Raw genomic sequence first — 5,186 nt, 5'->3', positions numbered from 1 at the left:
TTGTTGTTTTCTTTCTGATGCTCTTTTTTCTCTTCAGGTGTTTAAGTACCTGGGCAGGTGTGGCCGCCGTTCAGGTGTGTGCCCTGATGGGGTGTCAACTGTTGGCGCGTCTCCTCGGGCACATGTGAAGGATTGTAATTGCTAAACATGAAAAGACACGCACACCTCTCCAGAGTGTTTGAGAAAATGTCAATTAATCAGCAGATGTGCCACAAAGCAAACACACAGCAGGCTGGACAGCAAGAAATCGACTCAGACATGACAAGGAGCTGTGGTCACTGGGGTCCAACAGTGGTGGGACACATCTCATGTGCTTTCAGGGTGCTACCTTCTGGTAGATGCATGATTAGGCCCTGAGCTGGTATGAATGAGTGTGCCCTGAAGTGGACTGGCACCCTCCCCAGTGTTGGTTTGTGCCTTGTGCCTGCATTGGCCATGGTGACTTTGAAATTAGATTATTGGATCGATGAAGTTTTAGGAGATGACTGAATGGTCTGTTGTAAGATCAAAAGATTTGTGCCACTCATTCAGTGCCAGTCATAGCTATGCCAGCAAATGCAATCCAATGGTCTCTGTGAAAGGCGATCAAACATGATTGAGTAACATTTTGGGATAAGATCACCACCACATTTGAATCTTTCCTTAAATACAAGAACCTCACACCAAAACCATTAGAAAGATGTTCAAGAACACGAGGGTCTTCAGATACATTTTTAACACACTGAGGGAGTCAGCAGTTGAGATGGAGGTGGGCAGTGAGGAGCTACACAAAAAGAAGCTGGACTGCTATTTGATGGCCCACAGAGTTGGCATCACCAGGTGCCATTCACTAACACACCTGAGTGGGTGAGAAGGAGCCATGGATCCCCATGAATGCCTCCATATACAGAGGGGACTACACTGACTTCTCTGCAGGTAGGCATCAAGAATCAGTGGTCCACTTCATGTCCAGAGGCAGCACAGACCACCCAGTGGCTAGGGACCTGAAGTCCCCATACAGGCCCGGTTCATGCCGCACTTCTTTAAATGGGAGTGGTCCTGGTACAGACATGACAGGACCAAACCCTGGACCGGGAGCCATGCCAGGTTCTCCGTTGGGAGTGGTCTGACCGTGAGACGCAGTGGCAGTGTGGTGAGTGAAGGAGAGCTGGTCAATTCCCAGTCACCTTTGCAGGTCCACACCAGGGGGTCTCATGAGCCCCCCTCGTCCCAGTCCTACTTTGCCGTCCATATTCTTTAGTTCCCAGCTCTGTCTGTGATGCTTGTACTGCATGGACAGCAGGCTGTGATGTCGCTTATTAATTACATTCTTCTCTTGAACCTTCATGTGGATCCATCCCAGCTGGAGCAAAAATCAGCCCAGCATGTCAGACGACATTCCAGGAGACGCCAAAGTTTGTGTCAAATGAATTTACAACTAAACATTAAACAGCCAGACGCCGACTTACGACAGGTTTGGTCAGAAGCCTCCTGTCATCACAGCGAGTGTCCAGACGTCATCGGCCGCCACGACACCACAGCTAGCGAGCCTCAGAGGGACCAAAAGGGGCCTGCAGCCCCCCGGTCTCCTAAACATGGGAGCTGCACCTCTGGAAGATGGCGACCTTCAATTCTCAGCCCCTCAAAGGGCGCAGAGGCTCCAAGCAGACATTGGGGGGTGTCGGCCTGGAATTTCTAGGTTTATTGGGTCACGACTGTCACGTGTACGGAGCAGCGGCATTCTTGGCATGAGAAGTGGGGTGCAGCTATCCTAGAATTTGAAGACCCCTCTAATGTTTGCATGAACTTACCTCACAAACCGTAACTGTCCCCCTTTGGTGAGACGTGTGTTCACGCAAATCAAACAATGGGATCAGATCATCAATCAGATCATCGCGGTGCCCTCTGACCTCAGCAGACAAAACTCAGCCATAAAGATTAAAATGCCAACCCCCCGCTGCCCAGGACAACCTCCTGGCTCTGAAGCCCCTAAACTGATAGGGCAGCCCTTCAAGTTTAGAATCGAATGGCTGTGAAGTGACAAAGGACAAACCACCAAACACGTAGATGACACGTCCAGAGGCAACGCTGACTACCCTGGAGCCTGAAGTCCCCACCTTCCCCCTCACTTTTGTCGATTTGCGCCGCACTTTTTTAAATGGGAGCACCAGAGTGTCGCCATCTTTTCCATGAAGTGCACGGAGCACACGGTGGCTTCCTTGTTCAAATTGAACTCAGCCCTCCTCGGTGTTGGATGGAAATGTCTTGTGAGTGAGCCATCTTTAAATGGGGCTGAGCTTCTCATCCACTGTTGGCATGTGCTGCATGGCATCAACTGGGAGAAGCGTGAACTGGAAATGAGAACAACGATGACAACAGACAGTCCTTGCTTTAATGTGGACGATGACCATCAGGCTCCGTCGCTAAACTGTAACGTTCAGGTCACTCGTGTGCACCAAAGGGGACAGAGGACACTGCAGGGCCAATTGGTCCTCCCCTGCGCTGGGATCAGGCCTGCAGCCCCTGGCAGGAAGACTACAAAGAGCAGAGGAGGGAAAACTGGAAGACAAAACCGAGGGGCGAGAAAAACATTTTAATGACAAGTGCAATGACAGAAGACAGCTGGCCGTTCATGCAGAATCAGCGTGTGTGCTCAGCACCGAGAGATTCACGCCGTGCGGCCAGTCGGCACACCGCAGCCCCATCACTGCCTCACCTCATTGGTTCATTTGGTGCCCCTCACTGAAGGTCACAGCAGAATGAAACTATCACTCTGGAATAGCCTCCAAAAAAAAACTCAGGAATAAAAATGAGGATCTTCTTGTTGTTCTTCTTCTTCATCATCTTTTCCCACTTCTATGTGAGGTCGATGTGCCTGACCAGCCTTCTTCAAATCGTTCAGACCTGCGCCTCCTCCTCCTCCTCAGTCAGGCCATCATCCTTAAGATCTTCTTTAACTTCACCCATCCACCTCTGCTTTGGCCTCCTTTGCTTTCTTGTCCCCAAGTCTTTTGCCCACATCTTCATGGTGTCCCCTAATCACAGGTCCACACCACTTCAGCCCACCTTCCTGGACTTTCTTAGATGTTTCTCGCACACTTTTGTTGTCCCTCTGATTGTCTCACTTCTTGTTCGGCCCTTTCTTGTAACTACACACGTCCGCCTTCTTCTCTTGCTGTGCTCTCTTCACTGTCCGTGTCTCAGCTCCATACGTCATGGGTGGTCACACCACACTCTTACCTGAGACCTTCCTCCAATGATTCCGTCCACATCACAATCTGTGTGTTTGTTATCTCTGTGTGTAATTGTCCATCTTGGGCTACCACTGATCCTCGATCTTTAAATGTCTCCGCTCTCTGCAGACCGACCTCTGAATCCTGGTCATCATTACACCTCAGATATTCAGTTTTCTTATTTCTAATTATCTTCAGTCCTCTGCCTTCTAAAGCCCTTCTCCATTCTTCCTACGTCCTCTACTTCTGGTGCAGCACAACTCAGTGTCATCAGCACAAAGCCCAACAAGGGGGGATTGGACTTTAATCTCATGACTCAACACACCCATAAGCACATCAAAGAGGTAAGCACCTCCCAACCCAGTGCAGACCTCTCTAACTGGGATTTTGTCTGTGACCCCCAAGCCAAGTCCTCCCACCCTCATGCTTATCCCAGATAATCCTCACACACTTCTCTGGTCCTCCTCATTCACCTTCAGGCCTTTCTCCAAAGCAGTGACCACCACAGATTAACCCTTTCTGTTTTTCTTGATGCTTCTCAATGGAAAGAGCGGAGAGTCACCAAGGTGCTCACATACATCCATATGGACTCCCACCACGACATAAAATGAACTCCACACATACAGTAAGTGACGTACTGCGCTCTATTAACGGGTTGGTCATTGTTTAAGAGCTGAATGGCTTGTGCCAACTGCCTCTCATGAAATGTGGTCTTCATTCTTCTCACCAGCAGATAAACTGTTGAGTACAACTGGAAGATGAGCGTAGGAAAACAAAAACGAATCTAAAATACACCTGAGGGTCACATCTAATATAATGAGGAGCTCATCTTATGATGTGGCGAATGCCAGTACCCAGTTGGAAATAGAAAAAATGATCGTCACGCGTGGCCAGTTTGGGGCTCTCACTGGGTGAGTGATGCCATTCTGAGTCAAGAGGGGGCACTGTGGCCAACAGTGCGGAAGGACAGCAGCTGGGAGAAGTCAGACCACCGGTCCTGTGTCTTTGTGACAAGCTGTAGGGTGTTTAAGCTGACCTACCGGGGGTCTTTGTGTTCTGTGATTCAGTGCACAGCCCTCTCGCCTCGCCGTCATTTCATTAATAAGGCAGGAATGTCGTTCTGTGGAGTGAGTACTAAAGCAGGACACTTTTTTGCTCTTATTTCCATTAATGGATATTTTCAGTCCATGTCTGCCTGAGGGAGATGTCTGCTGGTGCAGAAAGACAAACGGGGCGACTTGTAAGCCCACCGTCATGAATTTCCATCCCCAAACCCCCTGCTCCAATCTCGTGGTGGACACTCGAGGGATGGAGAGTAGGAGTGCTGACCTCGAGGGATTCCTAAATGTCACCTGAAGAGATGGAACTCCATGGAGTTTGTTTGCTGGTCCCACTGAAAGGCCCACCACTGTTCAGGTCTGTGTCATGGTGGGCTTGAGCCCAAAGGCGTGAAATGTGTGCTCGTCTGGAGGAGACGCGGCTCTCGCTCTGCTCGGCTGACTCACCTCTTTCTCTTTTTTTTAGAAGCCTGATTCTTCAGGTTTTTCAGGTCTGGTGTCCCAGTTCTCATCTTTAATTAATTTTTATAAATAGCCTGAAAAATAATAAAAGAAAATGACAGTCAACAAAGGCAGGAACATGGAAAGCTACAGGCAGCGCGGGTACGAGCCGGGCTACCAGCCAGACAAGCAGGCCTGATGGACTGGATGGTCTCCACTCACTGGTCACATTTCTGATGTCAGCGCATGGTCAGTCAGCCCACAGGTGACAGGAAAGGACACACAGCGGGGCACGTGACCTTGAGCAGCGCAGGGTGACGTGACTCTTATGATTCTGTTGTGCCGTTTGTTTTTAAGGACGGCCACTTGACCAGTTTTAAACAGTGATTTGGGGGTTTGAGGGGTTTCTCACATTTATTTTAAGGACAGAAATGTAATTATTCAGGGAGAAATGACTTTGTGCTGTTTCTGACCC

This window comes from Erpetoichthys calabaricus, chromosome 13 (genome assembly GCF_900747795.2).
Source record: "Erpetoichthys calabaricus chromosome 13, fErpCal1.3, whole genome shotgun sequence".
NCBI lineage: Eukaryota > Metazoa > Chordata > Cladistia > Polypteriformes > Polypteridae > Erpetoichthys > Erpetoichthys calabaricus.
Note: the sequence above shows the minus strand (reverse complement) of the source record.